A 16,064-nucleotide genomic window follows, 5' to 3' on the forward strand; every position below is an offset into this window, starting at 1 on the left:
TATTTTCCGTGTTGCTTGGCAAGGTGCCCGGTTCTCTGCTAGTGATTATTTTACCAACTGACCTATCTGATTCTCCAAGCCCTTTATTGATGCATCCTGGTTTTGCAGTCTAGTCTCAGTGGCTGAGATGAACTTGGACATCATTTGTCCAAACTAGACTTCTCATCTCGAGGCTCAGGTCGATACATCGGTTGCTTATTATACTGATGTCCTCCTTGGGGCGATCTTGATTGCTTTGAACACCCAGTGATAATTTGGGGTGTATTCTCCATTCAGGATTGTATGTATTCGAATAAGGATCATTCCTCGGACGGTTTTGAATCCCAACTTCATTCACTGGTGCCTCCTCATTCACATAGAAAGAACCACTGTCTTGACAGTCCTTAATCTAGTGTTCTCCTCTGCATTTTTTACAGAATATCTCTTGCAAGCGCATCGTTGTCCCGTTTACGTTCAATCTGTCTATTTTCCAGTTAAATGCTTCAAATTGTGCCATGACAGTTGTTCCTCTCAGATTGAGGGTGATAGCTTCTAGTAGCCATCTCCTCCAGTTACTCATACCATTCTTCGGTCGTTTTCCTCAACAAATTTCCACAGGCCGCAACATCTATCATGGTACGGTTAGAGGAAATTAAACCAGAGTAAAAATTCTGGACAATTAACCCCAGAGGCAACTCATGATGTGGGCATCTTTGTAATAAGTCTTTGTAGCGCTCCCAAGCCTCATAGAGTGACTCTTGCTCAAATTGAGAGAAGGTGGTTATGTCCGCTCGCAGTTTCATGGTTTTTGATGGAGGAAAGTATTTCAAGAGGAATGCCTTGGCCATATCTTCCCAAGTTGTGATGGAACCTACATGCAAACAATTCAACCATGATTTATCTTTGTCACACAAAGAGAACGGAAATAAACGTAGTCTAACTGCATCTTCAGAAACTCCATTAAATTTAAAAGTGTCGCAAATTTCTAAGAAGTCGGCTATGTGAGTGTTTGGATCATCTAGCACATTTACCCCGAATTGGACAGTGTTCTAGATCATTTGAATTATGGCTGGCTTGATCTCGAACTGGTTCGCCCTAATAGTTGGTCGCACTATGCTTGGACGTGCTCCATCAAGCGAAGGTTGTGCATATTCAAGCATGGGTATGTGCCTTGGCTCTTCGACCTTTATATCTTCATGATGCTCTTCCTCATGTTCGTTCTTGTTCATCATGTCTCTAAGCCTCTGTTGTTGCCTTCTTCTGCGTAAGGTTCTTTCAATCCCAGGATCGAATATCTCTAGTTCAAACTCTAGAACCTTGGCATGCACGAGAGAGATACCTGCAAATAAATCGAAGGTGTCAAACAAATTAAAATAGAGAATTCTAAAGTAAATAATTGAAAATAAAATTGTAGATTAACATTCCCCAGCAACGTCGCGAAAAACTTGATCGAGCAAAACTTGCAATGTAAAACACTTGGTCAAAATTAATAATATTCAAGCTCGAAATAATCGCAAGTGCACGATGTCAAATTATAATATAATGTACTAGAGTACGAGTATCATTCCACTAGAGACTGTATTTGGAAATTATTATTTTCATTTTAGTAAATCTTTAGCAACGAAATTTGGATGTTTATTTTCTACTATGATACTCAAATAAAAACTCAAAGCTAAATTTCAAGAATCAAATAAGGAGATAGAAAATCTAGAATGGTTAATTAAGATTAAATGACAAATGAATTTGTTGGGAATTTCGGTTTACCTACCCCTCGTTATTTACATAATTCGTTCGATAGTGATCTACGCTTCCTACTGGATTTCCTATTCAATTGAACACGCCCTCTCGAGCTATGCCAAACTAATTCTACTTAGTGAAGTCATTAAATTTCTTTAATTATTTATCAAAGGTGAATCACATATCGTTCTATTAAATCCCATAGCTTTTATCCTTCCGGACTATGACTATCGGCCGTATCCGACTTCATATTTCTATGTAAATTGTAAATCCACGGACTATGCTACTCGTTCCTATCACAAGCTATTCTCTCGACTTCACTCGCGATATAAAATTTGTTATTAAAGTTAACTACGCTCTAACAACACGATAACACAATAACATAATCAAGAATAAATCAAAAATCGAATTATGAATTAACTAAATCAGTTTCGGGGTAGGATCCCCTTTAATCCCAAAAATATTGTAAGTTAGCTACTCGAATTCATAGTAAAAATAAACACAATAATGTTTAGATTATAACAAATATATTAGAAATACTATTCGTGACAAAGTGCGAGGAACGGTGCCCGGAAATCTTCGAATATTTTATCCAAGCCTTTGGTCCAAGATTTTTCTCCTTTTCTCCTTCCTTGGCTGCTCTCAATGATGTCTGAATGAGTGAAAAGCGTCCCAAAATCTCGTCCATATCCACCTTCTTGAGAAAATTAGGGAAGAAATTGGCCAGCAAATCTTCCAAAATTAGGTGGGGCTCGGGTTGTCAAGTCTTGCCGCTCGAGCGCCACACTCTCTGTTTTAAACTTTTTCTCGCATCCAACCGCGCTTGAGCACCAAGTTTTCTGTCAATTTCTTCGGAACTATCACCTCTCGTGTCTAGGTGGTAGAATTTTACCGCCGAGCGCCACGTCCTCTGGACATTAACTTAGTAATTCACATCTCGCACCTGAGCAATAAAATATTACCGCTCGGGCGCCAACTTTCTGCCCGTTCTTCCCTTGGTTTGCACGTTTTAGTTCCGATTCCAGTTTTCCGGCCATTTTACCTACAAATTCATCACGTAAATGTGAGACACAATCATTTGCATATGCTTACGCTAAACAAAAAGTAAATTAAATGCACGTATGCACAATGTAAACATACACAAAACTAATGCAATAAAACACTTAAAAATGAAAACTATCACCATGTTATAGATCTACTGATATGCAATGGTTTCACATGATTTTTACATGAAAATATTGGATTTTCTTCACTTGCTTATCACTTTTTGACATGGATGAAGGGGCAGTTAGGTTTTGATGATTAGAAGATGATTCACAGAAGGTTTAGAGAGGGTTTAAGTGGAAATATCATACTTGGAATGAGGCATGTAGGGGTGCGATCGGAGCTTCATGTTTTTGGGCTAGGTTTTGGCTCGATCGGCTTAAAGGATGTGAGATGTGGTGATAGGGCTGTTCCAGGCCTTGGACTAGACCCTGTGGGTTTGAGACATGGCTCAGGGTGGCTCGAGAACAGCTGGTCATGGTCGAGGGGCCGATTGAAGGAGCTAGAGATAGTAGTGGTTCAGCTTTGGCTTGTTCGAGTGAATCATGCACTTCCACGTGCATTGGGCTGGGGACCATGGTTAGGTCAGTCTATGAGGGTTCAGTCAAGTCCTATAAGTGGATGGTTTGAGGATGGTCCGGCATTGTTTGGGCTAGGGTTGAGATATGGGCTTGGCTTGGAGTAAGGTTCGAGATATGGGCTTGGCTTGATGTTCCATGCCTTGGATTAGACCCTGTCGGCATTCTTTCTTTTGGTGCAGAAAATTCAAGCAGGTGGCAGGGGGTTTTTGTGGGTCTTGTATGGTCTGGAAATGGTTGTTTTAGGTATGGTTATGTGTCATTAAGTCATGGTTTAATTTTGGAAAATTTTGGTTGCCTTTCAGGTTGATTTGAGTTAAAATCGGGACTTTGGTCCAAGTTTTAAAACAAATTATAGAATTTGATGCAGGGGCTCGAGTTTAAGTTTAAGAAATGATTATAAGTATTTTTTTAAGGTGTTTTAATAAGTTTGAATTGATTCAAGTCGAAGTTTTAAGGTCCAGGGGTAAAATGGTCAAATTAGGGTTTAGGGGCAAAATGATCATTTTGCACACGAGTCAAGTTAGCAGTTCTGGTAGTGCCCTGACGAATGAAAATTCATGTTTAAAATGTTTATTTTATTTGAATATGGAATTTTTATGAAAATGTTGAAAATATGTTGCATGCTTGGTTTCAAAAAAAATATATGTATATACATGAATTTTTATAAGTGATGAATATGATAACATTTTTGAAGGAGGTGACTTGGTTATGACTGATACGAACACAAACACGAAACATGTAAGACCAAAGCTCGGTTGACGTGTAAGAGTGTCGCTGATGTCCCCCGCAACCTGGTACCATGGTTATACATAGATGGATTCATCGACCAACAGCTGATACGAAAGTCACGATCAACTATCTGAATTCAATAAAGAAAAATGTATACATTTACGATGACATGATATGAATATGTTTATGTTTATGTTCATGCTTTTGAAGATCATGGAAGTTACTTAAATTACAATACTTTTCACTTTGCATGATATGTATACGTACTTTTTCATAACGGTTCAGGTGTGTCGAATCTTTAGACTCGCTAAGTGTGACTGATGCAGGTTATCATGTTGATGAGGAGATTGGAGGTGCTGAAGACTGAGTGGACTGAGCTGGGGGTGCACGGGAAACCCGATGACCTTGTATTTTCCGCACATTATATGGTTTTATGGAAGTTATGGTTAAGCAGTATTGCAAAACGTTCATGATTCTTATGCTTTGAGTACGAGTAGATTTTTAGTAATATGTTGATGTTTTATTTTAAACAGTCAACGTTTCCATTGGTCATATTTTCAAGATTTGCTCTGCACTCAATTTTATACAGGAGGTTTATTTTATTTTAGTGTATGTATTTTCGGTTAGCAATAGTGATTGTTTTTTTAAAAAAATCAATAGTTTAGTAGTAGACGTTACACTCCTTGAGCTTTGTGCAGGCTCACCAGCCTAGGGAAAATTGAAAATGAAAAGGTGTCAATATACGAGAAATCTCATGACAGACTACACTCAAAAGCAATAGTAGGGATGTCAATGGGTCCGGGTTTTGCTCAGACCTGCAATGGACCCGCATGTATGGGGTGGGTTTGGGCATACTAAATGAGTCTTGGGACGGGTCTCGGGTCCAATTTTTCAGACCCGTCCGGATATGGAGCGGGTCATGGGTCCTATAATACTCATCCCATATATGTGGATATAAATATTAAAGGGTTGTAGTTTTATTAATTTTTTATTTTTTTAGTAGCTCACCTCAACCGTAACGATCGTAGTTATTCATATGTCAACTGTTGCATTTAAATCTGCTTTTAGCAATAGTGAAAGAATAGTTGGTCCTCATCTTAGTAGACTTAATCCAACGACTTTAGAGGAATTGATGTGCTCGCAAAGATGGTTGTGGGATGAGGTGAAAAGTAAATAAATCACAGTTTTACTTTGTTATTGTACTTTTATTTTAATTTTTTTTACTGTACTTTATCTCATTAAATTACATTTTTTTTACAATTTGAAATTACAGTTTTATTTTTCAATGTACTTTCTCTATTTAATTTTTTGTGAATTTTTCAAGTAGTTTACCAACTTGTCCCAACAATTTCGATGAAGAGGAAAATGATCTCGAAGAATGTGTCTGAAATATTGCCTACTCGCTGATTTTATATTGATCTGTTTAAATTATGTTATGACTTATTTTTGGGGATGTCAAGATTTTTTTGGAGAGCTAGTAACTCTTTTTTTTATGTAATTCTTTATGTCGTGAAAATACTTTGTTTATTATTATTAAGTGTGGTCGAAAACAAGAATTAACTTTCCACAATGTTGTATTTAGAGGCTTGTCTGTTTCATAATTTCAGTCATGTGAAAAGAAAGATTACTTTTTTATTTCAAAAAAATTCGGGTCTCACGAGTCTACCCGGCCCCGTTTCGTATTCGAGGTGGGGTGGGTCCGAAGAATATTTAACCAGGGTGGGGCGGGTAATGGGTCAAAGTTTTTTTCATGAGGAGGGTCTTAGGTTTAGCCAAACTCGCCCCATACCCGCCCCATTGACATCTCTAAGCAAGAGAATTAGGTTTTTATAACATTCTACAAAGAAATGCGATTAGATTTTTTATAAACTTTCCTCAGACCTCAAACAACCTACAAAAATAAATCAAATTAAAAATATTTGTCCCGACATAATCAATAAGCTAAAGCGCCACAACTGCACAAAACTGCCGACAAGAAAGGCTTTATTGCATTAACCGGGCTACATGATCATCATGGTAAAGGTCTTTTTGCAGTATAAAAATAGCCCGGTTGAAGTTCGTCCCTTAGAGACATAATTTATGTTTCCTTGTTATCGATATCACTCATCTTTTACTAAAACAATGTCACATGAAAATCATAACTTTAAGTAAACATTTGGACCGCAAATCATTAGAGAAACAATAAGGTGATCCAAATTTCCAGAAACAAAAAAATTCTTGAGTCAAGAAATGTAATGCCAAACCGTTTAGGACTCTGCTCCTTGAATATGCTTGATGCTATTTCAGAAACTTATTTCTCCCAATCCATTTGAGGGTATAACCTAAAAGGGTACCTTACGCAAAAAAGCACACATAAACCTAATTTAAAGAGTTTCTCACATAGACAATGATATTACACTAAGTCAAGGATCTGATAGAAAGCCCAACACCAAAGCATGATGGTATAATCTAAAGCCCAAGATCACTTCAGTCCACAAAGCCTCAGCCCATGTAATTAGAAAGATCTAGAGGATAGATTTAACAGCTCATGAATTTGTTAAGCCGTTATAACCTCTCAACAGCTTCTACCACTTGCAATGAATTCATTGGTTGTAGGAATTTATAAATACAACTGATTGTAATTATCTTATAATGAATATGGAATGAAGTTCTTCGTTATTTCCTCAAATTCATCATTCTTTTAGTTTCCTAACTTGGTATCAGAGCCGCCATGGCGGCAGCCATATCTCCAAATATTTCTGTTGCTCAGTCCAACACCTTCACCAACGACAACTTTCCAATTATCAACCCAGCAAACCAAATAAATTCTGTTAAGTTGAGTGATGATAATTTTCTTCTCTGGAATCTCCAGATTCTCGCTGGTATTCGTGGGTTAGGATTAGGTATCTTCATACTCAATGATCCTCCCGTTCCTCAAAAGGTTATAATCGACGAACATGGCAACGAGATGGTCAATCCAGTTTTTATTTCTTGGTGTCGACAAGATCAATTGTTGTTCTCGTTCCTTCTTACTTCCATGACAGAAAGTGTTCAAAGCCAAATGATCGGCTGCTTAACCTCAGTGCAGCTGTGGACTAGAGTAACCTTTTTATTTGCCACAAGATAAAGGGCTAAAGTCATGCAGTATAAACTCCACCTTTAAACTCTGAAAAAGGGGAATCTCAGCATGAAGGATTATCTGGGGAAAATGAAAAACTTCATGGATATCCTGGCAGCCTGTGGACATCCCATCTCTGAGGAAGATCAAGTTCTATATGTCCTAGGTGGTGTTGGCCTTGAATATGACTCAGTAGTAGTTCATGTTGCATCTGGAGCTGAATTCCTCACAATTTCTGATGTTGGAGCTCTTTTAATGGCCCATGAAGGCAGAATAGAGTCATACTCCTCTAACACCGAGAGCACAACTCCTTCAGTGAATGCAACTACCTTTCCTTTACAAAAGAAATCTGAATTTCCTCCTCAGACTCCTACTTTCTCTCATCGAGATAGAGGTCGAGGGAGAAACTCCCGAGGTCGTGGTCGAGGATGGAACTACTTCTCTAATCGACCAATATGCCAAATATGTGGCATCACTGGGCATGTTACCGAAAAGTGTCATTATCGATTTGACAAAGAGTTTGTGCCTCTTTACAGAAAGAATGGAGGATATAATTTTGGGTCGCCTCAAAATCAATTTAGTAGGTATCACTCTACTTTACAAAATCAGCCCCGAGCACAGATCAAATACCCTGTTGCAGCCTTAGCATCCACAACACCAGGCTCATCTGCCGAAGACTGGTGGTATCCTGATTCAAGAGCTTCACATCATGTCACTAATGATCTGGGCAATCTTTCAACCAGCTCTGAGTATACTGGGACTGGTAAGATTCACATGGGAAACGGAGAAGGTTTGTTCATCTCTCATATTGGACGTTCCAATTTCTTATCCTCTTCATCACGTTCTTTTCTATTAAAAAATTTGTTACGAGTCCCACACATAACCAAAAATCTCTTAAGTGTCAGCAAGTTTGCACAGGACAATAGAGTCTTCTTTTAGTTTCATCCTACTGTCTGTTTTGTGAAGGATCTAGCAACCAGTGCGGTTCTTCTCAAAGGGACTTTGCATGAAGGTTTATACAAGTTCAGCTTAGGAAAGCCTACATGTGTTTCTGGTCCTCCAGCAACTTGTCTTCACCTTAGTCCTACTTCACTAAATTTTTCAAAAGGCTCGAGTACTATCAGCCAGCCCTCAGTTCCCATCACAGGGTCTTCTGTTCACTTAAATAGCTGGCACCTTAGACTAGGACATCCTAGTATGGCTATTGTCAAGAAAATATTGATTCATTGTAATGTTTCTATTCCAAAGAATGAAATGATCAATTTTTGTTCAGCTTGTCCATTAGGTAGAAGTCATCAACTGCCATTCTCCTTGTCGCAAACAACATTCTCTGAACCTCTTGAATTAATTTATTCAGATATATTGGGACCGTCTTTTGAACTCTCTCGTAATGGATTTCGGTATTATATCAGCTTTGTTGACGCATATAGTAGATTCACTTGGATTTATTTCATCAAACTCAAATCAAAAGTCAGCCGAGTGTTTACTTTATTCAAATCTCAAGTTGAAACTCTATTTAACAAGAAAATTCGAACTCTACAGACAGATTCTGGGGGCGAATTTAAAGCCTTGACACCCTTCCTTCAAAATCATGGTATAAGTCATCGATTCTCATGCCCTTACACATCCAAACAAAATGGTGTGGTCGAACGTAAACATCGCCATATTGTAGAAATGGGACTTACGCTTTTATCTCATGCATCTATGCCCTTGCACTTTTGGGCTGATGCATTTTCCACTGTCGTTCATCTCATTAATATAATACCTACAGCTGCGTTGTCTGGAGAAATACCTCTTACTCGACTGTTTAACAAAGCTCCAAATTATTCTCATCTAAAAATTTTTGGATGCTTGTGTTTTCCTTGTCTACGGCCTTATAATCATCACAAACTTGAGTTTAGGTCTACCTCGTGCACCTTCATAGGTTATAGCACTCAACATAAAGGATATATCTGCATGATTTCAAATGGTCGGGTATATGTATCACGTCATGTCACCTTCGATGAGTCCTCATTTCCTTTTGCTTCCTCTCTTAAACACCATTCAAAGTCCCCTGTTATAGAGTGTCCTTCTTCATCCCCTTTATTTCTGCCTAAAATCTCTTCATCACAGTCCTCAAATTCAAGTTTAAATCCCTCTGCCTTTGTGTCTAGTCCATTATCAAACTCTGTTACTTCTTCTAACTCCAATCCATCTTATGTTGTTGCTCCTTTACTTTCCCCTGTACATTATGAAGAGAACAGATCTCCCTCCTTTCCTGTGAATACCCACCATATGGTTACAAGGGCTAAAGCTGGTGTTTTCAAGCCAAAGGTTTTTGGTGCTTCTTTCTCTTCTTCATGTGAACCTCAGACTGTAAAAGAAGCCCAGCAGCATCCGGCATGGATCAAGGCTATGAGTTCTGAATACAATGCTCTTATTCAAAACAAGACCTGGTCCTTGGTTCCAGCCCCTGCCAACACTCCAATCATTGGGTGTAAATGGGTGTTTAAACTCAAGACGAAACCTGATGGCTCTATTGCTCGCCACAAAGCCAGACTTGTAGCTAAAGGCTACTCACAAACACCAGGCTTAGACTACACTGAAACATTTAGCCCAGTTGCTAAACCCACAACTATTCGCATTGTGTTAACTCTTGCTGTCTCTCGTGGTTGGCATATCAAGCAACTAGATGTAAATAATGCCTTCCTAAATGGCTCCCTTACTGAGGTGATGTTCATGCAGCAACCACCTGGATTTGAAGTTCAAAATGATGGTACTCCTCTTGTGTGCAAGTTACACAAGGCTCTTTACGGGCTTAAACAAGCTCCCCGCGCTTGGTTCGATAAATTGCGCACTGCTCTTCAGTATATGGGGTTTATCACATCGCGAGCTGACTCTTCTTTGTTCATTAAAATTACGGCTACATCTGTTATTTATATTCTTGTCTACGTTGATGACATTGTCATAACAGGAAGTGATCGAGCTCAAATACAACAGATTATTCATAATTTGGATGCTCAATTTTCTCTCAAAGATCTTGGTGATCTGTCATATTTTCTGGGCATTGAAGTTCAAAGGGATTCTAATTGTTCGTTGTTTCTGTCTCAGTCTAAATATGCGCAAGATCTCCTATTAAAAACTAAGATGCATCAAGCCAATCCTTTGCCAACACCTATGTCCACGGGTGTTAAACTCTCTGTCAAGGATGGGGATCCTTTTAAAGAAGTGACTCTATATCGAAGTACTGTTGGAGCATTACAATATTTAACCATCACTCGACCTGACATTGCTTACAGCGTCAATAAAGTCTGCCAATTTATGCACTCTCCTCTTTTAACTCACTGGAAAGCTGTAAAAATAATTCTTCGATACATCAAAGGCACATTACATCTTGGTATTCTTCTGAGTTCTTCTTCTTGTCTGTCACTATCTGGATATTGTGATGCGGACTGGGGAAATGATCCCGATGATCGACATTCAACATCAGGTTTCTGTTGGTTTCTAGGTACTTCGCCAATAGCTTGGAGCTCAAAGAAACAACATGTTGTTTCTCGATCTAGTACTGAAGCCGAATATCGAAGTTTGGCTAATGCGGCTTCTGAATTATTGTGGATTAAATCCTTGTTAAAAGAACTTCAAGTGCAGCAGCTTCTAGTTCTTGTTTTATGGTGTGATAACATGAGTACCATTGCTCTTAGTGCCAACCCAGTTCTTCACTCTAGAACTAAACATCTTGAGCTAGATCTTCATTTTGTTCGAGAAAAAGTGTTGTCGAAGCAGCTTAGTGTTCAATATGTTCCTTCGTTTGACCAAGTTGCAGATGCTCTTACCAAACCATTGTCTGCTCATGTGTTTACTCGATTTCGTGACAAGCTCAGTGTTGTTCTTCGACCTCCACTTAGCTTGAGGGGGCAAGTCAAGGATCTGATAGAAAGCCCAACACCAAAGCATGATGGTATAATCTAAAGCCCAAGATCACTTCAGTCCACAAAGCCTCAGCCCATGTAATTAGAAAGATCTAGATGATAGATTTAACAGCTCATGAATTTGTTAAGCCGTTATAACCTCTCAACAGCTTCTACCACTTGCAATGAATTCATTGGTTGTAGGAATTTATAAACACAATTGATTGTAATTATCTTATCATGAATATGGAATGAAGTTCTTCGTTATTTCCTCAAATTCATCATTCTTTTAGTTTCCTAACTCACTAATGATTTTCAGATTATTGCGTTATTAATTCTTTACAAGAGCAATCAAAGGATTCCTATGGGACTGTTTACATGATAACGTATTGCGCCGATACCTGAAAACAAATGATTTGTGCCAATGCCTGAAAACAAGGAAAGACTGAGATGTTGGAAAGACAAGCGCAAGCAGTATTACAGTTGTGCTATTAAAAAATTCGTGCTATTAAACAGAATCTGTAGTTAATTTATTGTTTCTACCAGTGTGATGACAAGGTACTAATGTGAAAATACTAGTTTCAAAGCTCAACCCATATATGATTTTCATGCACAAGAATCATTGATTTGAGCATATGGGACATCATTTTCTTGATAAATCAAGGGGGAAAGAAGTATAATAAAACCAAAAAATATAAATATGGAGCCATACCCAACTCCTTTTGAACATCTTAGTTTCGATCCATGATTAGTTTCACATGACTGACCAGGGGTAGAAAAAAAGTAAACATAAGAATTACAAAAAACACAAAATAAAATATGAAAATTTAAAAAGTCAATTATTACACTAACATAATTGAAAACTCAAGACCTACAAGTGTTTTTACATTCTTGGACAACTCCACGGCTTCCCCAACGTAAGTATGGGGTGTTTGAATATATCCAAGCTTTATCTTTGCTTCGATTGAGATATCCAAGCTTTTGATGAATTCTTTAATGCTTTCATTCATCACTGCTCTTTTGTTGTCTCACGTCCAGAATTTGAGATAATAAAACCTGAAAATAAAGAATAAACTGGACACCGAGATTTACGTGGAAAATCCCTAAAAATTATTAGGGTAAAAACCACGGGCAAGATGAAAAAAATTCCACTATAATATTTTTTGGTGTACAACTCACTCAATATGTTTCCAAAAAGAACACGCACTCTCTTAATACAGGAGAACAAACATCTCACAAATATTATAGAATTAAGCACTCAAATGCTTATAAGATGAGAGAAAATTCGAAGAAGTGATGATTTTAGAATGAAGGGGGGGCTCTATTTATAGAGCCCCTTGTCCATGTGGATACGCGTTAAAAACGCGTATTCATATTTCCGTCTGAATGTTTGAATGCCAACCACGCGTATTCTCATTTATTCCCACGTGACTTTTCCTTTTGTCAAATTTGTCTGCTGCAATTAATGCCCAATTGCCGACATTTATCCCACTTGGAGATTTGATTTAGAATCAAACACATCTCCACACATCTTTTCAATCTTTTCATTCCCTGCTGCTTACGTTTTCGCTAGACCACTTGAGGATCTACACCACTCAAACTTATCAGTGTTCACTGGCTTGGTCAGAAAATTAGCTGTGTTTTCTTTCGTATGGATCTTCTGTATATCCACGGTTCCTTCTTCTATTAATTCCTGTACAAAGTGAAATTGAACTCCAATATGTTTCTTCCTGGAATGAAAGGCTGGATTCTTTGCAATGTGCAAGGCACTCTGACTGTCACAAAATAAAGGAACATTCTCTTGTTTGTGCTCGATCTCCTCCAATAACCTTTTAATCCATATTGCCTCCTTGCAACCTTGAGTAGCTACCATGTATTCTTCCTCTGTTGTAGATAACGCCACAACTGTCTGCAGTTTTGAAACACAGCTTACTTCTTCTCCTGCAAGTGTAAACACATAACCAGTAGTAGATTTCCTCTTATCAGGATAACCTGCATAATCTGAATCGACATAGCCCTTGAGTGTAAAATCTGATCCTCCATAACGTAATGCAGCATTCGAGGTACCCTTAATGTATCTAAGAATCCTCTTAACAAAGCTCCAATGCTCTCGTCCAGGATTCGCCATATACCGACTAACCGCTCCCACGGATTGAGCAATGTCCGATCTTGTACAGATCATAGCGAACATCAAACTTCCCACTGCTGATGCATATGGTACTCGAGACATCTCCATCCTCTCTGCTTCACTGCTAGGACAAATCTCGGAGGATAACTTGAAGTTAACAGGAAGAGGGGTCGATATTGGCTTACTATCTTGCATGTTGAAGCGTTGCAAGACTTTCTTCAAATAGTTTTTCTGGGAAAGCCAAATCTTTCTGTTACTTCTGTCTCGGTGAACTTGCATCCCTAGAATCTTGTTTGCTGGCCCCAAGTCCTTCATATCAAATTCCCAAGCCAATTGTGCCTTCAATCCTTGGACCTGATCTTTTTTGGGATCTGCTACCAACATGTCGTCCACATACAACAGCAAAATGTTATAATCATCACCAAACCTCTTGAAATACGTACAAGGGTCTGCACTCAATCTGTTGTATCCAAGGCTCATGATAAAGGAATCAAATCTCTTGTACCAACACCTCGGCGCCTGTTTGAGACCGTACAGAGATTTGTTCAACCTGCAAACCAAGTTCTCTTTGCCTTTTTCAGCAAAACCTTCTGGTTGGAGCATATAGATTTCTTCTTCAAGATCTCTATGAAGAAACGTCGTTTTCACATCTAGCTGTTCTAGATGTAGATCAAACACCGCACACAATGCCAACACTACTCTGACTGTTGTAAGTCGAACCACAGGAGAAAATATCTCATTGAAGTCGATGCCTTATTTCTGAGCATATCCTTTTACCACCAACCTAGCACGATACCGCTCCACTTGGTTATTGCCATCACGCTTGATCTTATAGACCCATCTGTTTCCAATGGTTTTCCTCCCTCGTTGTAGTGTAACAAGATCTTATTCTTATCCAATGCCTCCAATTCTTCTTGCATTGCTATCATCCACAAAGATACATCCGAGCTTTGAGTAGCCTCGTGGAAACTCGATGGCTCACCATCCTCTGATAATAGACAATATGCAATGTTGCTTTCAGTGACATAATATGAAAGCCAACCTGATGGTCTTCTGTCTCGAGTTGACTGCCTCACATTGGAAACCTCAGACTCAACATGTTCTTGTTCTTCGTACTCTGGTACTGCTTCACAAGAAACTTGACATTCGTCCGTCTTATTTTCAACCTGAAAAATAGTAGTTTCTGAATTCTTTGTGCCTTTGTCTCCTTTTACTTTATCTTCCCCGAAGATAACATCCCTGCTGATGACAAGCTTGTGAACAGTAGGATCCCACAAGCGAAACCCCTTTACTCCATTAGCATAACCCAAGAAGATACATTTTCTGGATTTCGAATCCAACTTTGATCTTTCTTGCTCATTGTACAGAACATATACCGGACATCCAAGTGTATGCAAATGAGAATAATCTATCGGCTTCCCGGTCCACATCTCCATCGGAGTATTTAGATCAATCGCCACTGAAGGAGAACGATTGATAATATAACAAGCGGTTTTGACTGCTTCCGCCCAAAATGACTTGTCTAGACCCGCAGTCCTCAACATAGCTCTTGTTCTGTCCGACAAGGTCCTGTTCAGCCGCTCCGCCACTCCATTTTGTTGAGGTGTGTAAGTCGTCGTAAACTGTCTTTTGATGCCCTCATGTTGACAATATGCATCAAATTCGTCACTGGTATATTCTCCTCCGTTGTCAGTCCTCAGACACTTGATTTTCTTTTCAGAATCAAGTTCAACCCGCGATTTGAAATCTTTGAAGATCTAGAAAACATCTGATTTCTTCTTGATTGGATACCCAACATCTCCTAGAGAAATCATCAAGGAACGAGACAAAATATCTCGCTTATCCTAGGGATACAACCGGTGCTTGCCAAATATCCGAATGAATCAGCTCCAATATGCTTTTACTTTAGGCAGTAGAAGTTCCAAACTTTAATTTGTGTTGTTTACTGGTAACACAATGCTCAAAAAAGGGTAATGACACTTTTGTAAGTCCCGGCAGCAGATTCCGTTCTGAGAAAATTTTCAACTCTCGTTCTGACATATGCCCGAGCTTTCTATGTCATAACACTGTTAATTCTTCTCCTGAACCAATTGATGCAACAACTAATTTTGCCTTTTTGTGTGTTTTTCCCAAGAGTACATACAGATTTGCAGCAACTTTTTCCGCCTTAATAACCACAAGCGCGTTGTAGAACCCGTAAATTAGACTACGTATAAGCCATGTATAATTCTAGTATTTAAATATGATTTTATTGCCTGAGAATTTAAATTCTTTTCTTTAAATTTAATTATTTTATTGCAGTAGTTTAATTTTTATTTTTTCAGTTAATTGAGTGAGGTCGGACTGGAGTTGGAGTTTGAGATAAAATTTAATATTAAGAAATCATTTCTAGAATTTATTTAAGTTAAATAATAAGTTAATTTAATGTAAAAGAAAGCTTGAGGAATTATTTAAATAATTTGAGTTAAGTAGTAAATAAAGTTCCATAATTAATTTCTTAATTCACTAAAATATTTAATGAGTAGATAAAAACTAAAGATTTAAAATACCGTATTTAAGAAATATTTTCCCCTCCATTTTTATTCAAATTTTCGGCCACCTTGATAAAATATTTGAATTAAAATTTTCCAACTCATTTTCATTGACATATCTTCCTAATCCTTTTCTAGATAATTAATCCCCTCACTTTAAATCCTCATTTAATTAATAATTAAGCAATTTCCTACCCATATTTTTAAATGATAAAATCAGCCCCCTCATCCCACAATTTATCCCTCAAATCAAATCATATCACATATCATTCCATATCTCACAAATTCAAAAGAAGCAAGATAAGATCTTGCCATTCTATCCCACTTTATTTGTAAACTCTCCCTCATCTC

Source organism: Primulina eburnea, unplaced genomic scaffold (assembly GCF_022965805.1).
Source record: "Primulina eburnea isolate SZY01 unplaced genomic scaffold, ASM2296580v1 ctg1038_ERROPOS4800000, whole genome shotgun sequence".
NCBI classification, from domain to species: domain Eukaryota; kingdom Viridiplantae; phylum Streptophyta; class Magnoliopsida; order Lamiales; family Gesneriaceae; genus Primulina; species Primulina eburnea.